A 12998-nucleotide genomic window follows, 5' to 3' on the forward strand; every position below is an offset into this window, starting at 1 on the left:
ACACTTTGCCCCAGTCATGCTTTCAGCTCACACATTGCCTCAGTCACACTTTTAGTTAACACATTGCTCCAGTCCAGGGAGGCCTGGACAATAGGTTTCCTGTTGAAGGGAGATGTGACCACCTCCCCAGACAGGCAGATGTGTATTGGGGCTGGGCGGGAGCACTCTCTGGTGCTTTGAAGTCCTGCACTGGGGGCACGTTTGATTACCCTGGACGAAACTCTGCAACATAAATCCTGGACGTTCGACGTTCTATCCTGACTAGAAGACTGAAGAAATCTCCCTTGGGGTCAAGGAGTGACTCCCCTGCTTGGCAGGCACCAAAGAAGCAACTGACCGGTCTGCATCGCTGAAGCTCCCGCCGGACGCCGAAGTCTTTGCATCACCAGAGGTGGATTTCCAGACTTCCCCGAGGCTACCCTGAGTCCACAGCAAAGCTGAGGCTCGTGGGTATCGTGGGTGACGTGGAACTGTGACCCCTGGACACCGTGAAATGTTGCAGCAACACTATCTTCCTGGTCCTCCTCAAAGTTGTGCTTTAGGCTTTGAGTTGGCCCATCCTTGAGCACCTCCTGCACCGAAGATTGTTGGCCTCCACTCCATGAGTGACCCGTGGGCCAGCTTCAAGTGAGACCGCTTGAGGCTCCTTCACGATCACTAGCCCGTTAGCTAGCAGGTCCCCATGAAGGCAACTCCTTTTCTAATTGGGCGTTCCTGGTTGCTCCAGATGTGCCCTGACTTACCCTTGCTGGGTGAGTCCCTCAGACCTTGCTGGTCTGCACCGCAGTCCTTTCTCTGAATTCCAGTGACTTGCTGTTGCCAAGGCTTGTTGGATCCATTCTGGTCGCCGACACCGCAGCACTCGACAGACTTTGTGGCACAGCTCGAATTCAGCTCGTGGACTTCGTCGACACCTCCTGGACATCGTGGCTGAAGAGTCAAGACACACATCAACTCACCTGAAGCACCCGACATCTGTGGGCATTGGTCCATCCTGCCCTTGGTCACTGGCTAGTGACCCAGACTCTGTCCCCTCTGCTTTCAGGTTCCTTCCATCCTAGATCCAGGCTTGGATCTCTTCAGACACTTCTCCTCTTCACGGCAGCAGCAGTTCTTTGCAGGCTCCCATTGAAAAAGACACCTATGCACCCAGCTTCCCTGGGTGAGGTAACTCGAGTACTCCAGTGCTCTCGTGGGTGCTAGCCCTAGAACTTCTTAAGTCCAAAAGGGTTTGGTCCTGACTCGATTAGAAGTGTCCCTAATCTTTAAATTTCCAACTGCGACATTGCCCATAGAAGATTAAGGGAACCCGCGGTTGTGTTTACACACTGCATACAGTCCCCGTGGGTCCCCTGTGTCACTACCTTGGGTGGTTCCTTGGGGTCCCAGAGATTCTACAGGCTCTAGGCCTAGTGTCTATTCCAGTCGTGGTTATTATACCACTTTTTTGGTATATGGTTTGGCATGCCCCTAGGGCCCAAACGTGTATTTGTGCTATTACTGATGATTGCTATCTTGTAAACAAAGGGGCAGATTTATGTTGCACTTGCACCACTTTTGCGCCGCCGTTGCGTCACTTTTGTGACGCAGCAGCGGCGCAAATCCTGCGCCATGGTGCGGGGTATTTACAACGTGACGCATCTGGGAGATGCGTCACGTTGTAAAGCCCTGCGCCACATGTAGGCGTTCCAGGGCAGGTGGGGGCGTTCCGGCGCAGGAACGCCTCCTAAAAGTGGCTGAGTGAAATCTACAAGATTTCACTCAGTCACTTTTAGGCCCATGCTGCGTCAAAACCCTGCGCCTGCTTGAAGCAGGCGTAAGGATTGATGCAGCATTTTAAAGATAGGGCCCCCCAGATCATTGCTGGAGCTGCGTCGCGCTTGCGACGCAACTCCAGCAATGCGCCACTTTTCGGCACAGATGCGTCACGCATCTGTGCCGTTTTTGCCCCATGGTGCGCCGCATTATAAAGGCGGCGCATCCATGGTGGCGCAGCTGTGGCGCATAATAACTGGCGCATCCCTGCTGATATGCAGGGATGCGCCAGTCGTCATAAATCTGCCCCAAAGTACTTTGAACTCTAGTCTCATAAAGAGCCTAGAGGGGTGTGTTAACTTAAATACATATATTTTGAATATATACCTGGTGGGGTTGTCTTTTCATTTGATCATTCAAGAGATTATACACTGGTAAAACAAGCTGCTTTACATTCCTTCAAGACTTAGCCTGAAGGCTGCTCTCCATAGCTACCACTAGGATAGCTTTCAATAAAGGTTGTCTTTAACCTATCACCATAAGGGGTTGTTTGGACTGATACAAGGTGCCCACTAGAACTACTGGCCAGCATATTTCTGCCCACCTTCTCACAGAGTGCGTTGCCGTAGTCGAGCCTGCTGGTGAACAGGGCGTGAGTGACGGTCTTTCTGTGTTAGGGGGGATCCATTTGAAGGTCTTACGTAGGAGGCGGAGTTGATCTGGTGGTCTATTTTGAGCTCTGAGTCCAGGATGATTCCCAGGTTGCATGCGTGGTCCGTGGGGGTGGGCGGGCTTCCGAGGGCAGGGGCCACCAGGTGTCGTTCCAGGCGTCAGGGTTTGGGCCCATGATGAGTACTTCTGTTTTGTTGGTGTTTAGTTGTAGGCAGCTGTTTTTCATCCATTTGGCGACGGCTTCCATGCCTTCTCGAAAGTTGTGTCTGGCGGTGTTGGGTTCATTGGATAGGGAGAGGATGAGTTGGGTGTCGTCTGCGTATAACACAATGTTGAGTCCGTAGGTTCTGATGATGGGGTCGAGCAGAGCCATGTAGATGTTGAAGAGCGTAGGGCTGAGGGAGGACCCCTGGGGGACTCCGCAGGTGGTAGGTGTAGGGTCCGAGAGGAAAGGGGGGAGTCTGACCTGCTGCGTTCTGCCGGAGAGGAAGGAGCGGATCCAGTCGAGGACTTGTCTTGGATCCCCGCGTCATGGAGTCTGCGTATTAGGGTGCGGTGAGAGACTGTGTTGAACGCCGCTGAGAGGTCGAGGAGGATGAGAGCTGCTGTTCTTCTTTGTCCAGTAAGGTACGGATGTCGTCTGTTGCAACGAGGAGGGTGGTTTCCGTACTGTGGTTTTTTCTGAAGCCGGATTGGGAGGTGTCGAGGATGTTGTACTCTTCGATGAAAGTGCCGAGTTGGCTGTTGATGGCTTTCTCAATGACTTTCACTGGGAACGGGAGCAGGGAGATGGGTCTGTAGTTTTTGAGGTCGGTGGGGTCCGCTGAGGGTTTCTTCAGGAGGAGGTTGATCTCAGCGTGTTTCCAGTTGTCAGGGAATGAGGCCGTTGCAAGGGAGCGGTTCATGGTGTGGCAGAGCATGGGTGCGATGGGGTCGGCGGCTCCGTTGAAAATGTGGTGGGGGCAGGGGTCCGTGGGGGCCCTGGAGTGGATTGACTTCATAGTCTTCAGTGTGTCTTCGGTGGTGAGGGCTGTCCAGTTGTCGATCGCTGGCTTCAGGGTGTTGGGGGTGGTTGGTGAGGGTTAAGCGTGTTGATTGTCTTCGTCGAAGTTGTCGTAGATTTTCTTGATTTTGTGGTGGAAAAAGGTGCTGAGTTTGTCTCAGAGGTTTTGTGAGGGAGGGATGTTGGTGGACTCGCTGGTGGGTTGGGCAAACTCCTTGATGATATTGAAGAGTTCTTTGCTGTTGTGTGCATGAGTGGAGATTCTGTCTTCAATCGCTTTTTTCCTCGTTTTTCTGATGAGTTGGTGGTGGGCGTTGGTGGCGGCTCTGAAGTTGTTGTGGTCTTCTGTGGATTTGGTGTTCCTCCAGGCCTTTTCGAGGCAGCGGCAAATGCGTCTGAACTCTCGAAGTTTGGTGGTGAACCATCTAGCCTTCTTGGCGTGGGTGTTGTTTTTCTTGAGGGGGGCTATGGTGTTGGTGCTGTCAGAGATCCATCTGTGCAGGGTTCGGGCAGCGGTGTTGGGGTCGTCGTTTTCCCCGATGGTTGGGGTGGAGTTGCTGAGTGATGAGGTTAGCAGATTGTCGGTGATTCTGGTCCAGTTTCTTCGTGGGAGCAGGTGCTGATGTCTGTAGCTGGTGGGTGTTCTGAAGGTGAAGTGGACGCATCGATGGTAAGTCCATGGGAGTTCGGTGGTGTGGCTGAAGGTGGTGGAGTTTCCTGCTGTAAAGAGGGGGTTGAGGGTGTGTCCTGCTGAGTGCATGGGTTCGGTCACGATCTAGCAGAGTCCAATGTTGTGGAGGTTGTACAGGAGGGATGTGGTGCTGGGGTCCAGTTTGGTTGTTGAGGTGGAAGTTGAGGTCTCTCAGTAGGGTGTAGTTGGTGGACGCGATGGCATGTGGGGAGATGATGTCCGTGATGGAGTTCGAAAAAAGTCTGAGGGGTCCAGGGGGTCGGTAGATGAGGGTTCCTCGGAGGGTGGTTGACCCATTGCCCCAGGAATGATTTCAGTTGACACATTGCTCCAGTCACGCTTTCATCTCACACATTGCCCCAGTCATTCTTTCATCTCACACATTGCCTCAGTCATGCTTTTAGTTGACACATTGTCCCAGTCATGCTCTTTCAGTTGACACTTTGCCCCAGTCATGCTTTCAGTTGACACATTGCCACAGTCATGCTTACAGTTGACATATTGCCCCAGTCACGCTTTCAGGTCACACACTGCCCCAGTCATGCTTTCAGCTCACACATTGCCCCGTCATGCTTTCAGTTGACACATTGCCCCAGTCACACTTTCAGTTGAGACATTGACCCAGTCATGCTTTCAGTTGACAAATTGCACCAGTCACGCTTTCAGTTGACACATTGCCCCAGTCACGCTTTCAGTTGAGACATTGCCCCGGTCATGCTTTCAGTTGACACATTGTTCCAGTCACGCTTTCAGCTCACACATTGCCCCAGTCATGCTTTCAGCTCACCCATTGCACCAGTCAACTTTTCAGCTTAGACATTCCCCCAGTCATGCTTTCAGCTCACACATTGCACCAGTCAACTTTTCAGCTCACACATTGCCCCAGACATGCTTTCTTCTCACACATTGCCCCAGTCACTTTCAGCTCACACATTGCCCCAGTCATGCTTTCAGTTGACACATTGCCCCAGTCACACTTTCAGTTGACGCCTTGCCCAAGTCATGCTTTTAGCTCACACATTGCCCCAGTCATGCTTTTAGCTCACACATTGCCCCAGTCATGCTTTCAGCTCACACATTGCTCCAGTCATGCTTTCAGCTCAGACATTGCCCCAGTCATGCTTTCAGTTGTTACATTTGCCCCAATCATGCTTTCAGCTAACACATTGCCCCAGTCATGCTTTTAGTTGACACATTGCCCTGGCCACGCTTTAAGTTGTGAAATTGCCCCAGTCACGCTTTCAGTTGACAGATTGCACCAGTCATTCTTTCAGTTGTCACATTGCCCCAGTCATGCATCCAGTTGACACATTGCCCCAGTCATGCTTTCAGCTCACACATTGCCCCAGTCATACTTTCAGCTCACACATTGCACCAGTCAACTTTTCAGCTCACACATTGCCCCAGTCATGCTTTCAGCTCACACATTGCACCAGTCAACTTTTCAGCTCACACATTGCCCCAGACATGCTTTCTTCTCACACATTGCCCCAGTCACGCTTTCAGATCACACATTGCCCCAGTCATGCTTTCAGTTGATACATTCTCCCAGTCATGCTTCCAGTTGACACATTGCCCCAGTCACGCTTTCAGTTGACACATTTGCCCCAGTCACACTTTCAGCTCAGACATTGCCCCAGTCATACTTTCAGTTGTTACATTTGCCCCAATCATGCTTTCAGCTAACACATTGCCCCAATCATGCTTTTAGTTGACACATTGCCCTAGCCACGCTTTAAGTTTGGAAATTGCCCCAGTCACCCTTTCAGTTGACAGATTGCACCAGTCATTCTTTCAGTTGTCACATTGCCCCAGCCATGCATCCAGTTGACACATTGCCCCAGTCATGCTTTCAGTTGACACATTGCCCCTGTCACGGTTTCAGTTCACACATTGCACCAGTCATGCTTTCAGTTGACACATTGCCCCAGTCATGCTTTCAGTTGACACATTGGCCCAGTCTTGCTGTCAGTTGACACATTGCCCAAGACATGCGTTCAGTTGACACATTTCCCCAGTCATGCTATCAGTTGACACATTGCCCCAGTCACGATTTCAGCTCACACATTGCACCAGTCATGCTTTCAGTTGACACATTGAACCAGTCATGCTTTCAATTGACAAATTGCCTAGTCATGCTTTCAGCTCACACATGCACCAGTCACGCTTTCGGTTCACATGTTAACCCAATAATGTTTTCGGTTCTCGCTTAGCGCTCTGTGGTGCTTTACATTTTACATTGCCCTAAGGATGCTTTCAGCTAATACATTGCCTTCAGTGACATATAAATTCACACATTACCCCAGGTCATGCATTCATTTCACACGTTCACCCAATGAGGCTTTCAGTTTACACTTAGCCTTCAGTGGGGCTGCAGACACTGACTTCCAATGGACATGTGTGTTGGCAAGCAAAGCCTCCCTCATTGTGAAATCACCTCAATGATTGTTTTAGGGGTGTCCAACCTTCCACACGCCCTCATTCCACTTCACTGGACATGTGTGGAGGCCTACTCTGAGTCTTATCACCTCAGTGAATGATTGAGGAATGCCAAACGTTTCACACACTCATTCCCTCCATTGGACATGTGTGGAGGTTAGCTAGCCGCCTTCGGAGTCATATGACCTCAATCAATGCTTGAGGGATGCCCGACCTTCCATACGCCCTCATTCTACATCACTGGACATGGGTGGTGGCTTGCTGGGTCTAGCGCTGAGTGTTACCAACTCAATGAATGATTGAGGGACACACAACTTTCCACACAGCCTCATTCAATCCACTTGACATGTGTGATCGCTCGTAGGCCTCCCTCAGAGTCAGATCACCTCAATAAATGATTGAGGGATTCCCAACTTTCCACACAGCCTCATTTCTTGCATACCTCTACCCTTGTACTTGGTCTACTTGATATGGAAACAGTAAGAACATTTTTTGTGGAGCTGGAAGTCAAACACATGAAGGGGTGCATTTGAAGGCTACTAACCAATTTTCATTTTGATGTAGCCAGTGGTTTAATCTTGATCTTAAAGAGTAAATGCTGAATCAAAACATTTGTGGTCCTAGTTCCAGATATCTTATTTTATGTTATTGTTATGCGTTTGTATGTAGTTCTTTAACTACAGAGTGCACGTTTGAGGCAGATGCCGTCTCGTAGCACAAAAACAGGAAAGAAACTAAACTGAAATTTGGCGCTGCATTGACCTTAGATGCTGAAGAAGAAGAAATGTCTTAAGTAGGCCCAGGTAACATTTTAATTACACTGGTGTAATATGGAGTAATTTAGGTAATTCAGCGTTACTTTTTGATGTGGAATTTCTGATAATAATGCGATAACGCCTGCTTGCTTAATTAAGAGTAATTAAGGGGAGAAGAATCCTAACCGCAAGAGCACATTTATCAATCAATCAACTCAGATTTATATAGCGTGGCTTATCACCCATGAGGGTATCGACGCGTTAGGTTCTTGCTGTCATCAGTTGAAAAGCCAGGTCTTGAGTTTCTTTCTGGATTCTGGTAGAGAGGATGATGTTCGTAGGGGAAAGTCATTCTAGGACTTGGCAGCGAGTTAGAAGAAGGATCTTCCTCCACTGTCACTTTGGCAGATGAGGGGAGTGTATGCAAGGGTGAGGGAGGCAGAGTGCAGGTGTCAGGAGGGTTGGTGGAAGCTCAGGCGGTGGTTGATGTATGCTGGTCTATGGTCATGGAGGGCTTCGTAGGTGTGTGTCAGCATCTTGAATTGGCCTCTTTTTCGGATGGAGATCCAGTGGAGGTTCCTGAGATGGGGTCGATGTGGGTCTGGTTAGGGAGGTCGAGGATGAGTCTGGCAGCTGAGTCTTGTAGCATCTGGAGTCTCTTCAGTAGTTGGGTGGTGATTCCTGCATAGCGCATGTTGTCAAAGTCCAGCTGGCTGGTGACTAGACCTTGAGTGGCGGTTTTCCTGGTGCTGACGGGGAGCCATCTGAATATCTTTTGGAGCATGCAGCGGCTGTAGAAGCAGGTAGGAGGAGACAGCGTTGATCTGGCATTTCATGGTGAGTTTGCTGTTTAGGATGATGCCGAGGTTGCTGGTCTGCCAGTGTGGGTCAGAGTTTGGAGGGCCACCAATTGTCATTCATGGGGAAGTGTTGTTCCCAAAGATCAGCTCTTTTGTCTTGTTCGTATTGAGCGTCAGGCAGTTGAGCTTCATCCAGTCAGTGACACATCATGCAGTTGTGGAAGTTGGATTCTAGTGGTGGAGGGACCTTCTGTGAGAGAGAGGATGTGCTGCGTGTTGTCTGCGTAGGATATGATGTTGAGGCCATGGGTTCTGACGATGTCAGCCAGGGGTGTCATAGAAGTGTTGAACAGGGTGGGGCTAAGCGATGACCCTTGAGGGACACTGCAGATAGTGTTCTTAGGTTCCGAGGTGAAGGGTGGTAGACAGACTCTTTGGGCTCGTCCTGTGAGGAAGGATGTGATCCATTTGACGGAGTCTCCCTGGACCCTGATGTAGTGGAATTTGTTGATGAGTGTTAGGTGAAACACGGTATCGAACGTTGCTGAAAGGTCGAGGAGGATCAAGGCCACTGTTTTACCCTGGCCGAGGAGGGATCTGATGTCGTTGGTGGCAACAATCAGGACAGTCTTGGTGCTGATTGGCGAGGTAACCGGACTCGGAGGGGGCATTTTTGCATTATGAAATAGCACTAAACACAGAATTACTCTTCTTGCATAATTATGCTTAATCTTGCAGAATGTTTAGGTAGCTACATGTGAATATGCTAGACGAAATTATGTGAATTACTCCCACTCCTAGTCTAAAGGCTCTTTGCAGATGATTGTTCAGTGCTTAAAAGGTCAATAGAAGAGTCTTCTAAAGTGTGGTAGACTTTGTTGAGCTTACTTCGATCTGCTCCAGAAACAGTGAAACATCCATGGGTAGAGACAGGGCAGAGTGGTGGAGCTCGTCAGCTAGAATCGAGGGTTCGAAGCCATGAAAAGTCACTATGGTTCCTAAAATAAATAGTTAGCAAGTTCTTCACTGCTCAAGTTGGGCCATCTGTGAGCCCAACCCCCACTCATGAAGAAAGGTATATTCCTTTTCTTAAAAAGGGGATCAGCTATATGTTGCTTGACAAATAGCATCAGGTATTGATCAGCTCTTCTGTGTGCAACCCCAGCTGAAGGACCCAGCCACTAATACCCCTTTGCCTGTCCGCATTGTCTCCTCATCCCTCCCTGACAAAAGCCGACATCTTAAATATTACAGAAAAGTATATGCCCAGTCGCCCGAACTCTGGGGCATATTCACAATGCTTCTGCGGCACATTAACACCGCTGGAGCGCCACTTTTATGACGCTCCGCAGGCACATTGTGCCTGCCTATATTTGCAAGCCCACTTAAAGTCACTCTGCGTTACTTTTCATGGCCTTGTAAATATGGCCTTCTTTCATGCATTACTCACCGTGAATGGGGCATTCTATGGATGTTGCTGTGGGTGTTCACATGCCACACCCAAGGGGTCTGACGTATTCCCAGATTTACAAGGTTTTGTAAACCTGAGAATGCATCAGATTCCTACTTCTCTCCAGAGGAGTAAAAGTGGCGCAACAAGCAGAAATACGTTTATTTCACCTCGTTTTTAGGTCTCGCCTATGCAGTGCGTATACGTAGCGTAGGAGGGCCTTTAGCTGTCGCTCTGCTCATTTTCAAGCACACTCATGCTTGTGGCGGCATCCACCTTGCGGGAGCGAGCAGCGGCGCACCACAAGCACGAGTGCAGTGCTTGAAAATTAGCAGACTGCTCTCCCAAGCGCGCACGAGTGCGCCTCTCTCCTCGCCCACACGTCCCAGCCACTCACTTGCTCCGCCCTCTCTATCTCCTTTTTTTGCTCGCGAGATGGAGGGGTGCCAAACAATAGTAACTTGTACTTACATAGCGCTTAGCCTTTTAGCTTCTCAGCACTGTAAGTAACAGGTACTCCTTTTGTTGATCCATAAAGAATAATACGCAGTGCTTGTCTATTGGGATTCAAACGTGGGGGCAACTAGAACACAGACTTCACCACCAGGTGCATTAATATCTGCACAAATGGTTAATACACACGTGCAGGGCCGCGTTGCTTCCCACACGTTCTCCTACCTACAGCAGCATGTAGGAACAGCTACATGCTTGTGGCAACACAGTCAAACCAATGTCTGTCATACACAAAAACACTTCCCACATTGGCCACCGTGCCCTCAAACACTTCCTGTCAACACGCACCCCAGCACTTAAAGCTTCAGTGTCAGGCCCCTTACTCCATTCTTCCTTAGGGCCCTGTGCAGGCGCTGCTGCAAAACCACGCGAGCACAAATCTGGTGCTCACACGTGATGTCACACGCCACCCATACTGCCCACAACACTGCCTAGATAGCACCCTCTACCATACATAGCACTTCTTCGGGGCTAGGAGGTGTTGTGTGCAGCTACGATGTAGCCATATTCTCACTCCTTAAAACGGTGGGTACAGTGGGTAATTGAAGGGATACCTTTAAACACCTTTCACCTTTTGGTCACAGGTGTGACTTCAGTTCCAGTGGGACTGGCATGGTTTTTATTATAAATTGCTTCATTAGTCAATTGCACGAAACTAGTTCATGCCCTTTATACAATAGGGTCCATGCAACCAAAAATCAAAGTGGGCAGTCTCAGCAGAGAGGCCAAGGGAGGAATAGGAGATACTAATCATATTAAGTTATTTTTAGATTGTAACACAATGTTTTTTGTGTCTGTTCTACCCCTGTAATAACAGCTGTTACGATTACACATTAAAGTTCACAAAAAGAGATGGGTGGAACTCTAGAATTATTCTCCGCCACTGGTCATTTACTTGAGGCCGCATCAAAGTGCATCCTTATTTTCGGGCATACCCGTCCCACTTAGGGTGGCACACTGAAGTATGTTGCTTGTGTTCTAATTCAGGGAGGGCCTGGTCTGGTAGTTCAGGCTGGACTGTCCCTATTGTGGGAGAGTCAAGATTGATGTGCATATATCTGGGTGAAAACTAGGGTTTCATGGTGTGCAAAATAATAATGGACTGGGATGTGGCCCTGGTGATTACCTGTGGCTGAGTCTAATTCACGCATGCCGTCCACCACTTTAGTATTCTATAAAATTATCATTACACAAGGTAATGCTACTCAATGCATCGACAGTAGAAGAATGAAAGGCTTCGTTGGCCCAACCAGAGCACAACCCCGTAGCTTGAACGTGAATCCAACTACCAGCAACATGCAATTTAAGACAACTGCACTGTTCTATAGGACCTCAGCCCCCTAGATTCCCAGGCCCACCCATCCTGCTCAGAGATCACTTGATACCCCGTATCAGGTCTGAGGAGCTTTTGCAGACTTGTATTTACTGTTTTCAGTCTGGTTAACGGCAGCCCTGGTTTCAAAACTCCAAAACCATGGGGAAAGTATTGACTGGCTTCCGATTCTTTATGAGGCTTGTCAGTCCCTCCTTGAGTGCTGCATCCACTTTTGGGACACACCGCGCTGTGTTTAATTTTTACTTTCAGAGAGAGTGCAGGGCCCCATTCAGGGACACCGCGCTCTTTTTGTTTATTTTTTTACTTTAAAACTGAGCGCGGTGCCACTTCAAGGACTCCACGCTTGGTTTCTTTTATTTTTTTTATCTTTAACACTGAGCGCGGCGCCCGCTTCAAGGACACCGCGCTCCGTTAACTTTAACACTCAGTGCGGTGCCCGCTTCAAAGACACAGCGATCAGTGATGAAGTGAGATAAAAAAAAAAAAGAAACTGTGCGTGGTGTCCTGGAAGCGGCACCGCGCTCAATTTTAAACCTAAAAAAGAAACATTTGCAATGCAATAGGTCTCGCATTTACGTGAGTTGCAGCTATAAGTATAGTCATCTACAGTGCCAACAGCTGAAACTCGCGTAAATGTGAGACCTATTGCATTGCAAATGCTTGTTTGCTCTTTCCATCTGTGCTGCATTCTGCAGCACACATAGAAGGAGGAAAATGCCATCAATGACTGTTCGTGTGCACAAAGGTGTGGCTTCCTCTACATAAACAATCATACGTGCAACGAAAGCACCCTTGCACCATGGTGTAACGGTGCCTGCGTTGGTGTTAGGCCGGCAATTATGAGCCAGTGCAGAGGAAAGCACGGGGATGCGTCGTATTGCTGTAAATATGACGCTTCCCTGCACTTCTCGAATGATGCAGCTCGGCGCAGCAAGATGCCGTGTGGTGCTAGGCTGCGACATTTTCTAGTATATATGCCGCTCTGGTTGCTACTGTGTAGGCAAAGTTGCATCTTATATGAAAAGACCTAGTCATGAATAAAAATACATTTTTATAATATAGTGTGGGTAAATGTTAAACTCTTAAAAATAATTTTTGGTGTTTTAGGTTTTAGGATAAAGATCTAGGTCAGTAAATCAGGTAGATTTTTTATATGTGTAATGGAAAAGTAACTTTTCAAAGTACACTTTATGCTTTCAGAAAACAAAAAGAATTCAACCAGTTCTATTGATGTTTCTTCTTCTAATGGCAAGAGCAGCCTCTTGTAGCATTTGTTTTGTAATTCACATATAATGACACTGACTTTTACACATTCATCATTTCATTGCGATATTTTTTACAATTTTGCTTTGAGCCTTTATCTTCTTGGCATACTTAGTCCGTTTTTAGTCATTCATGTGTCATTTTGCTTAGTAAACACTTTGTGATTTTTTTAAAATTGGCTACAAGTTCAATCATTTTGTGCTCCTGACTTTAATGGTGTTTGACGCTTTTTGAACCTATCAACCATTTCTCTTGGGAGTCATCGGCTGCGCTCAATGAACTGTGTGGGACATAACAAGAGTGCGCTTCATGAAGTTGGTA

Source organism: Triturus cristatus, chromosome 11, assembly GCF_964204655.1.
Source record: "Triturus cristatus chromosome 11, aTriCri1.1, whole genome shotgun sequence".
NCBI classification, from domain to species: Eukaryota; Metazoa; Chordata; class Amphibia; order Caudata; family Salamandridae; genus Triturus; species Triturus cristatus.